This window comes from Manis pentadactyla, chromosome 8 (assembly GCF_030020395.1).
Source record: "Manis pentadactyla isolate mManPen7 chromosome 8, mManPen7.hap1, whole genome shotgun sequence".
NCBI lineage: Eukaryota > Metazoa > Chordata > Mammalia > Pholidota > Manidae > Manis > Manis pentadactyla.
Genome location: NC_080026.1, coordinates 111,219,048 through 111,230,667, shown reverse-complemented (window position 1 = coordinate 111,230,667; position 11,620 = coordinate 111,219,048).

The window sequence follows — 11,620 nt, the reverse complement described above, 5'->3', positions numbered from 1 at the left end:
CCTACCTGCACAACTTTTTGTCTGTCTTCCAATTTTTCCTTCCTTCCTTCCATCCATCACCCATCTACGGTTGTTCATTCAGTCATTTGATAAATTAGTATTTATTGAGCACTTCTTTTGTGCTCAGTTCTGTGCTAGTCTGGGGATATTAAAAGTGGGTAAGATGCCTCCTACACTGTTGGTGGGAATGTAAATTGGTTCAGCCATTGTGGAAACCAATATGGAGGTTCCTCAAAAAACTGAAAATAGAAATACCATTTGACCCAGGAAGGAATTCCACTCTTAGGAATTTACCTGAAGAAAACAAGATCCCCGATTTGAAGAGACATATGCACCCCTATGTTTATTGCAGCACTATTTACAATAGCCAAGAAATGGAAGCAACCTAAGTATCCATCAGTAGATGAATGGATAAAGAAGATGTGGTACATATGCACAATGGAATACTATTCAGCCATAAAAAGAAAATAAATCTTACCATTGGATGGAGCTAGAGGGAATTATGCTCAGTGAAATAAGCCAGGTGGAGAAAGACAAGTACCAAATGATTTCCCTCATTTGTGGAGTATAACAACAAAGCAAAACTGAAGGAACAAAACAGTAGCAGACTCACAGACTCCAAGAAGGGACTAGTGGTTACCAAAGGGAAAGGGTTGGGGAGGGTGGGTGGGGAGGGAGGGAGAAGGGAATTAAGAGGCATTATGATTAGCACACATAATATAGGTAGATCACGGGGAATGCAGTATAGCACAGAGAAGACAAGTAATGACTCTATAGCATCTTACTATGCTGATGGATAGTGGCTGCAGTCAGGTGTGGGGGAGACTTGATAATATGGGTGAATGTTGAAACCACAATGTTGCTCATGTGAAAACTTCATAAGATTGTATTAATAAGTAAATAAATAAATAAATAAGCAAAACAGAGGGAACAAAAAAGCAGTAGACTCACAAGACACTGAGAAGGGACAAGTGGTTACCAAAGGGGAGGGGTTGGGGAGGGTGGGTGCGCAGGGAGAAGGGGATTAAGGGGCACTATAATTTGCAGGTCGTGGGGAAGGCAGTACAGTACAGAGAAGATTAATGACTCTATAGCATCTTAATACACTGATAGATACTAACTGCAATAGAGGGGGTGAGGACTTGATAATATGGGGAAATGTTGAAACCATTGTGTGGTTTATGTGAAACCATCATAAGACTGTATTTCAGTGATACTTAAATTAAAAAAAGACTCACGTCACATACACAAAAAATGGTGGGTAAGATGTGATTCCTATCTTCAAGGAACCTGTGACCTGGAACTTACCTTGATGAAGAGTGGTAAGGAAACCAACTTTCGCCACTCGGTGGATGAGGGCTGATGTGGTGTCCTGTACAGGTGGCCATGGGAACACTGAGAAAAAGAATCCATCGCAGACTGGGGTCAGGGAAGGTTTCTGCAGAGAAGGTGTCAGTGGCCTGTTTGTTTGCATATGTCCTCCATCTGCCAGCCTTTCCATTTATGCCTCCATGCTCCGATCCATACCCCACTTGTCTAACGCACCTGTGTCCATCTACCTAGCATCCATCTCCAAACCATCTGCCTATCTCTTTGCCAGTTGAAGAATCTGTTTATTGTCTAACTGTTGGTCTACTGATCAGCTATCTGTATGTCTTTCTGTCCATTGGTTGGTTTCCCCACTTGTATATCTCTCCAAGTCTCCATTGTTTATCTGCCAATTTGTTAGCTGATTTGTGTAGCAATTAGGATGCTTTTGGCTGCAAGTAACAGATGACCCGACCAGAAGTGGCTTAGATGGTAAGAAAAATATTATCTCACATACAAGAAGTTTGAGGATAGGGAGATTCCCAAATTGGTTAATGTGACCCAGTGGCATCATTCAGCATCCAGATTATTTTCACATCTCTCCCCTGGCATCCTTGGCATGTCAACACTTGATTGAGGAGGAACCTTGGGATTTCAAAAAGGCTGTTGGCAGCTCAGTGCATTATATCGTCATACAGCAAAGTCCAAAATCCAGAAGGAGGGAAGGGGCACATCTCTTCCATGGGTCCTTTTATACATAAGAGGTAAATTTTCCCCAAAGTCTCCTTAACAGACTTCCTCCCACATTTCAGTGGCCAGAAATGTATCATATGCCCATTCCTAAATCAATCCCCAACAAGGGGAAAGGAATTATCATTTTTCTGGACCAACTAAGATTAACCCATGGGGCAAGAGAGAGGTTCAACCCAAAGCACTTGGTCTCCAAACACCAAACAAAAGAGTGGGTTCCATTGGCAAGGAAGGAGGATGGGACGTGGGGCATGGCTGCTGGGTAGACTCATTTGGTATGCTGAACTATACATCCATCTTCTCTGTGCAGTCAGCTGTCCATTTATCTATCTGTGTATTGATTGGTCTGCTTGTCTGTTGGTCTGTCAGTCATGCCTGGAGATTGTCTGCCTAATTATTCATGTCAGTCTGTGTGTCTATCTGTATGTCTATTTATTTGTGTTTCTGTTTGTCTTCTGGTCTGTCTATGTATCTCTTCATCAGTTTGTGTGTTTAGTCAGTATATCTATCTGCCTCTGTCCATCCATTCATCTTGAGTTTCTGTCTACTACTGCCCTTCTCTCGCCTATCACATATTCAACAAATGGCTAGCTCATTTCCTTTTTTCACCACAGAATAGTCTGAAATAACTCTTGAAACTCATTACTCTGGACAAAGCACAGACCACAGGGCCCACATCTCCTAGCAAGAGGGATGGCATCAGGGAAAGATGGCCAGCCCAGCCCATAGGGTACCATCTCCTTCTCAGGTCTGGCCCCGAGGCTGGGCTGCTCTGCCAGCAGTGGTCAGGCCCTCCTTAAGCTATCTGAGCTCCTAGACTGATTTTGTTCACAAACGAATATTTATTGAGTACTTACTATATGCCAAGCCCTTTCTTAGGTAAATGGGGAAACAGAGGGGATACATGATTCCTGCCCATGGGGTTTACAGTATATGCATAGACATGTCCACTCATAGGCACACGGACACAGGCTTATACACCATGATGGATGCTCCCATGTGTGCACACACAAGTTCTCAGACATGTATTTCCAGGCATAGATAGCCACACTTAGGCCCTGCCAGCTTCTGCAAACATTTGTTGAGCCTAATACATGTATTGTACTTAAGTTAGTGCTGTTTAAAAGCACATCTCACACACACACGTACATGTTGTACAGTTTACTATCCTGGGACCCAAGAGCAGGGCGCAAGAAAGTGGCACAGGATTCTTCCTTCTGTTCCTGCATCTAGGCTTGACTCCCTGCATCACCTCGAGTCACCACCACTCCCCAACCACGCAGGGTCCTCTTGTACAAAGGGGCAGCACCTGGCCCAGCGATGATCAACCCCCTCTCATTTCCTTGAACTACTCTATTCAAATTCCTTTACAGTGTAAAAGTTGCTTCCAGTCTGTCTCTGCCGGGAACAGTCTCTCCTTCCTCCTCTCTCTGCCTGAATGGCTCCCTTCCTGTCTCTGGCGGGGCTCCCCTGACAGTGTTCCCAGTCTGGGTTCCCTTCAGAGGGGAACTGCTTCTCCAGAGATGGGTCTCTGTCCTTGTATGGTGTTTCAGCATTAAGGCGTGTTTAAGTGCATGGCTGAGGATGTGTTTGACCTGCAGTGTATTCCTGTGTGTGTCTGCTCTGGGTCTCCGTGTGTTTTTACACACATTCACTCTCTCTCTTTCCACCCCCCCCCCCACACACGCATGCACATGCGCACATGCTTAGCTCCCCTAATATGCTGAACGGGCCATTATGTCTCTTGCATGTGAGGTTGGGGGTGAATGGGGAGGGGGAACAGAGGAAGGCAGCAGGATTCTGTAAGAACATTAAATCCCAAATAAAGTAGAAAATATTTTTTAAAATTACTGACTTCCCGTTTTCTCCGAAATGGAGTGAAACGAGGCTGGTCCCGAGGCGGGGGCTCCGCGGGGCCAGCCACTGGAAAGGGGCAGCGCTTTATTTTTTATTTTTGTAATAAGAGGAACTGAATTAGAAAAAACGGGGAAGGAAGAGCAGAGTGAGATTGTTAAAGGATTCAATGAGCTGTGGCCAATGTATTCGAAAGGTGCTTAAGGCAGCAGAGCCGCTCACCAAACACGCTCGCACGCACGCACGCACACACACTGTCACACACAGCCACACCAAGGCACTGCATACCGCCATCACACTCACACGACCGAGACAAAGGCACATTCAACCACACTCACTGGGGCACACACCCCGAGACACACAGATACACTGAACCCCTCCCCACACGGCCGGCGCACACTCTGAAGTGACCACGTCTGCCTCAGGTGCTGGGGACACTCAGACACACCCTGAGACACAAAAGCATCTATTGTGAGCAGATACACACTGTGGCACGGACACCCACAAATACACACATCCACGGCCACACAGAGACACACTCACTGCTCTTGGATCCACAGAAATTCATACATTTTACTACAACTACCAAACACATCTAACACCAGTATACTCACTCCTATGACAAACTCATCACGAATGGAGTTCACACTTACTAACCTACTTGTTCTCTCCCCCAGACACCCACTCTGACTGATACACAAAGACACTCAGGCCCCAGACACACCCACACCATCACACACGGTCACCCAACATGCCCCATGTGCAGTTATTAACAATGATACCATGCGTTTATGGGGAGATTTACAGTTGAGCATTTATTTCAGTCTATTTAAGCCCCACAACCATTCTGTGAAACAGATACCCTTATCCCTACTTCACAGATGAAGCAACAAAGCTCCGGGGGGCTAAATGACCTGCCCAAAGGTACACCAGCAATAGGCCACGCCAGCACAGAAGCCCCGTTTTGAAATTTAAATTCCTACACGCAGAGCGCTGAGCAAACACAAACACACATGGTCTTGCTCACGTATTCTCATGAGCTCAGCCTCTTGCTCATTTGTTTGCACAGGTTCCCTTCACACCCCCGACAGCCCCCTGCGTGCAGCACACACACGACCTCACACACACTCATCCCTTCTACCTCCCCTTCTGCTTTCTGTTTCCCAGTTGTTTCCTAGTCCTGCCTCCCCTGGACAGATCAAGCGAAGGTAATTTTTAGTAAACAGAGAGGGTGCATGAGCCACTCCACAGCTCAGTTACACCTCGAGCCGCATTCCTCCCTTCCAGCCTCTCCTTGAGGCTGCCCCAGCCCCCCTCTTCCAGGGCCTGGGAAAGGTGAGCTCCAGCTTCCCTCGCCCACTCCTCCCACACATTCTAACCAAGGGGACATTAAAATGTGCTGACAGGGCAGGGGAGAGGCCACCTGCCTGCCCACCAGTCAGGCCACTTTCATCTCAGCCGCCTCCTGCTAAAGCTACCAGTGCTGCCCTCTCTCCCCCAGGTCCCTCTTCATGAATCTGGCCCGGCTGCCAGCCTTGACCCACTCCTCTCCCCTCTCCCCTCCAGCACCAGTTGGGGAGGCCCTGGCTCCCCAACATCCCAGGGCCTAGACAGGCGCCAGGCCAAGGCTCCACTCCCTGCACCCGTCATCCCAGTGGCCGTAGAGAGCGCCTCCAGCAGTCTCGGGAAGCTCGTTCTCTTGTGTCCCCCACAGACACACAGACCCATGACATCAACTGAGCCTCACCCAGGAGGGACACACATGCCACACACTGACATTCCTACATTCACACTGCACAGCAACACACACCACTACCCACAGCCTCAGCCACACTCACAGGTGTTACACCAAGTTTGACACAACACCCACAGTGACCGCTACACATAATGATGCCCAGAGGAAGCTTACACCAACAGCCGTATGATAATAGTACACACAGTGGCTGTCACTTAGAGCACATGGTCAAAACATTTACACACAAGTGCTCACGCCTAATGACACAGTGCACCAACATCACACCTAAGACTCACTATCACCTATCATGTTGCTTGCCCACAACAATATCCAAACAATATCTGGCTCATAATGATGCTTAATAACTTTTTATTGACTGAATAAATGATACAATAGCAACACATTCACACACAATGCACACATATACCTTAGTGCCAAAAAGCATATACCATAAAAAGTGTAAACAAGCCCTGCTAAGAACACCCCAAGGTGATGTGACTGAAGTCAGAAAGCAGACAGAAGAAGGAGATGGATTGAAAGGAACCCAGCAGGAACATGGTTGGGGAAAGGATATTCAGTTGCCTTTTGCAACTGGAGGCATCTTTTCAAAACACAAATCTAATTCTAGAATAAAGCCCCAGCACACTTTAGCAGTCCGGGCAGCCCTGCCTGGTATATGGCCCTTGCCCGCCTGTCTGGCCAGTGCTCCGCACCTCCCTTACTCCTGCACACCTCGGCCTCCTCATTCCCCCATCTCACCTTACTCCTTCCTGCCACAAGGCTTTGCACATGCTGTTCCCTCTACCTGGAACACTTTTCTCTCCTCCATTCTCCTAGTTTACCTTTAACTCTAGGCTCCATGTCCCTTCCTGGGTTAAATCCCCCATGCTATATGCTGCATGTTTGCATCCCCTCAGAACTCACATGTGGAAACCTAATCCCTAATGTGATAGTATTTAGAGGTGAGGTCTTTGGGAAGTGATTAGGTCATGAGGGCAGAGCCCTCATAAGTGGGATTCACGCCCTTATAAAAGGGACTCCAGAGAGTTCCCTCACCCCTTCCACCATGTGAGGACATCATCTATAAACCAGGAAGCAGGCCCTCACCAGACACCAAATCTACCAGTGACTTGATGTTGAACTTCCCAGCCTCCAGAACAGTGAGAAATAAATTTCTGTTGTGGTATTTTTGTTGTAGCAGCCCAAAGGGACGGATACCCACTTACAAGCCCTCCTTATCACACTGTTGATCTCCTTCATGGCATTTCTCATGGATGTCGTTTTCCTGCCCCCACCACTAGAATAAAAGCCCCATAAGGGCAGACAGAGCCTGATTTTGCTTCCATTGAGTCCCAGGACTGGTACCTATAGTCTGAGGGCCTATTGGGTGCCCCACGAATAGCAGGTGCTCAATATACATCTGCTAAGTAAATGAATGGCAAACACAAAAAACATAAAAGAACTCCAGAGGGACACTTAAGCTGGAAGTTAATATATCCTAAAGTGCTAGAACTGGGAGGAATTTGGGGAAATCCTGAGTTTTTGCTCTTGCTGTGTGACCTTGGGCAAGACCCTTTACCTCTCTGGGCCTCAGTTTTCTCACCTGTAAATGAAGGCATCAGACTTTCAGAACGTGCTCCGCAGAGCCCTAAGGGTTCTCGGGAGCATCCAAGGCTGCTATGGGCAAGGGTTGGAGCAAGGGTGAGAAAGCTTCAGCCACAGTATCTCTGTTTTTATCTGTGTTTTAAAATTGAATAGAAGGTTCTAAAGTCTAAATATGGGAAATCTCTGGACTAGGTAATCTCAAGTTCCCTTCCAGAATATTACAATGCAACAGAAGCAAAATGGCTCCAAAACAGTTAGATACTAGAGCACATACTGCTCTTTATCTGCGAAGTTATCTAAGTGGACCCCCATCTGCAGAATTGGCAGGCGAAGGAGCAATAAGATTTCAATGAGCCCGACTGCAGGAGGATTCAGCATCCTCTGCTGATTCCTGACTCTGGTGACAGACTCAAGGAAACCAGGGAGCTGGTGCGGGAGGGATCAGGACACCACTTTCCAGGAGGGACTGTGGTCAAAGCAAGGACCCAGAAAAGGCAAGGCCAGCCTGCATGGAGGAGCAAGATACGATGGTGGGATGAGGACGAGAGGAGCACAGGGTGGTCCACAAGCTTTCTGAAAAGCCCACATGCACTGAGGATGGCAAACAGGAAAAACTCTGGTCATGTCACCTCCAGGGACAGACCTTTATCCTGGGGAAGGGAAGCTGAAGGCGGAGAGATTGGATTCACAGGCTGGAGGGCAGCATAGGAGACCCAGATACATCAAGAGAGTTACAGGACATAGATTATCTGTTTTCTCCTGTGCTCCCGAAGCCGGGCAGAGAAAAGAACATAAACTGGCAGTTCAGTGAGAGTGTGGGGCAGAGAAGGGCCTGGAATAGAGTCTGGAGAATGCCATCACTTTATACTTACGGTGGGGGTGCTCCTTGGGAATCCCTTCACTCAAAGAAGAACCTCCTTTCTACTTCTTCCTCTCCATCAGCCTCATTGTTTCCTCTTTCTCATACATGCCCCCTTCAACCTGCCTTCAGAACCATGGCTCCGCGCATCATGCCCCAGTCCCCAAATGCGTCCAGCCCGCCAGCCCTGTGCACCCGCCGCCCCCATCCTGCAGCACTCTGCTGCCTGTCTTCTGCCTTACCTGATGCTGTCTTGACATCCCTGGCTCTCTTCTCTCCAGTACCTGGCACTGGTGGTGCCCTCTGGGAAGTGCTATGCCCTCTCCTAGTCCTCCCACCTCTCTGATTCTCTCCCAGCAGCCTTTTCTGCAGAAGGAGCCCAGGCTCAGTCTGAGGGTTTTCAGTGCTTATCCCTGCATGTTCTCGCCCATGACCAACTCATCTACAAGGAGGATTTCAAGTTCAACTAGCAACCCCATAGGAATGACCCTGAAAGGGGCCCTGTTTTATATGTGTATTGAGCATAAGGGGTGCTTAATAGGCATGAATTAATGTCCCAAATCGGTACTTCAGTCCTGACTTCCACCTGGCATCTCCAGTTCCTCACCAGACATCTCCTCCCAGATTCTGCAGCATCACCTTAAAATTCATTGTGATCACTTTGGGTCCCAAACCAGCCCACCAATCCCAGAATTACCTCCCAGGTCAGGGGCCTATCAGATCCACTCTCCCTGCGTGCATCTTCACACTGGGAGTTGTCCTTCAAATGTCCCTGTGTTCCAACTTATCTGCACCTTCCCACCCCCAAGCCCAGCCTGGCTCACGGGCCTTTCCTGCCAGGCTTTGGCCCCGCTCCTCTAATGGGTCCCCACGTTCTCCCCCTCTTACCCAACCTCCTCCCTGGCTGCACAAGTGATCTTCCTAAGTATGCCATTACCCTCATCCACAACACACGGCTCTCCGTCTCTCCTGCTCAGTGTTCACACCCCTCAGCCTGCTCCTGGGGTCTGCCCCAGCCTTCCTTGGCAGCCCTGCCTCTCCTCACAGAGAGCCTTGCCCCCCATAGGGCCTTGGTCTTCCCAGCCCCTGTAAAACCCCAGGCTCATTCCAAACAGCCGACCCTTGCTTGAGCTGCTCCAAACTCTGGAACTACTACTCTCCTGGACAGTTAAATCCCAAGCCTTCTTTCCAGCTGAGTTTGCCCTGCACATTCCCAGCTGAGATGTCACTGACCACTGTTAGTGCTCCTGCCCACCAAAGCCCAGTAGCTGTTCCAGGCCACTGTGACAAGGAAGGGGACCCTGGTTGACAACCACTAACTGGAGGCTGTTCTCTCACCTACCCCCCTTTCCCCTGACTACCTGACCATCTCTAATTTGCCAATATGCTCCAGAACCTTCTTTCACTTTCCTCAAAATCCTTAACTTTCAGAACATCTGGCTGGAGGCTGTGAGGAGTAAGGATAATAACAACGATACCAATAATAGTAATGGCCTCCTTTAAGTAGTACTATGTATTAGACACTGTTTTAAGTCCTTTACATATATTAATTCATTTAATCCTCACAAAAAAATCTCTGATATGGTATTACTACTATCCCCACTTTTCAGCTGAGGAAAGAGAGGGAGAAATTAAGCAACTTGCTCAAGGTCACTTGCGTGCTAAGTACTGACAAAAAGGCATAGCAGAAAGCATAGACTTTGGAGTCAGAAAAACTGTCCAAATCCCCGCTCTGCCACCAACTGGCTGTGTGACCTCAGCCAAGTTGCTTCCCCTCTCTGAACCTCAATTTCCTCATTTGTAAAATAATAACAATAACACCTAATTTGGGGGACTTTTGTGAGGATTAAACTAGTTAATATAGAACAGAGCTTGGCACAAAGTAATGCTCTTTTTCTGCATCTCCTTATGTTCTCTCCACTCAGAGCCCATCTCAGATACTTAAAAATAGTCAAAATGATAATGCCTCACATTTAAACTCAGGCTCTTGACCCCACACTGCATGGCTGGCCACACTACTCCAACAAGGCCGTGCAGACCAGGCTCTGTCAGCTGTCCCTCCCTTCTCCCAGCAAAGCCCCTCACTGCCATCAGGGTGTCCTTGCCTCTAGGCCCCGGAGACTGTATTCTGCTCCATCCTGTACCCCAAAGCAGAGCATCATACCCGGTTCAAGGCCAACCCCAGCCCCACCCAACTGCGACCCATCCCCACTGGGCAATGCATCAGTTGTTCAGACTGCTCCCTTGATTCCACCCCTCCTCAGCGTCCTTTCAGCTCAGCCCCACCTTGGCCACCCTTACTTGAAGGGGCCAGCCTCAACCTTGACTCCACCTTTTAGGAGATCAAAGCCTGGGTCCAATTAGAGCCCCATGACTTCAGCCCTGTCTTCCTTTTGAGGCTTTGACCTCTTCCCGGGCCTGGCTCCCTGTCCTTCCTTTCCCTTCTAGAACTTGGCCCTTCCTGGTGTCTGCCCTTTCTAGTAGCTTCAGTTTCTTCCTCTCCAGTGGCTCCCTCTCTGTCCTCCAACCAAAAATTTGCTCCTCTACCCTACATTAACAAATCTGTGCTGCAGCTTGTTTCAAGATATGGACCTGTCTCCAGTCCTCTGCAGATTTCTCGAAGGATATCTACAGTTCTCCACACTTGCTGCCCCCATTGCTTCTCCACTCACTCACTCTTTAACCCCTAGCATTCTGCTGACCCCTTAATTACCAATTCTAATGACCTTCACTGCACCTCTTCGATCTAGCTCTTCAGATTTTAAGCCTGTGTCCACCCCACCTGTGTCCCCCTCCAGCTCAATGGCTCCACTCCCTTGGTTCCACTCTTTCTTGCCTGGAAAGCACTCCTGTGGTAGGTTCACGTCTGTCCCTGAAGCCTTCTTTTCTTCTCTGTCTCCTTAGACGCTCCCATCTGCTTTTCTAGCCTCAGTCTTCACTGTCCCTACCATGAGTCTCTTTCCTCTGACTTCCGGCCTTGTACCTCCTGCTGCAGCCAGACCTCCCCACCCCAACAGTGGTCCCAGCCCTCTAACCAAGCTGGCCTCTTTACTGTTCTCCAAACCTCAGATGGACTCAGGTCCCTGCAGCTTTGTTTCCCTGTTCACACCAACATGCCTCACCCTCTCATTCCAATATTTTTAGTAAAACCGAAGTAAAAAAAAAATAAACAAAAGTAAATCCTATCCATTTTCAGGTGCAGCTGTCCTGCTCTAGGGAGCCTTCTCTATAGGCTTACCCACCTCCTAGGTGTTCCCAGCAGAACCTACAACCCACTACCTGACTCTATTGAGTCTCCCTTTTCTCTAGGCAATGTGTTTTCTTCCACACAAGGCTCTAGGATCCCCAGGGGCTTAGGAAGTAGGGTGACCACACAAGTGAGTATCTATTCCCCAGGACCAAGCTGAGGGAGGCTGCATCAGATGGTATCTAAGTTCTCTTCCATCTCCAGTGTTCAAGGATTTGGAATTTCTAGAATGTTCCTCTGGGAGGGTCTTCATAGTTTCTTG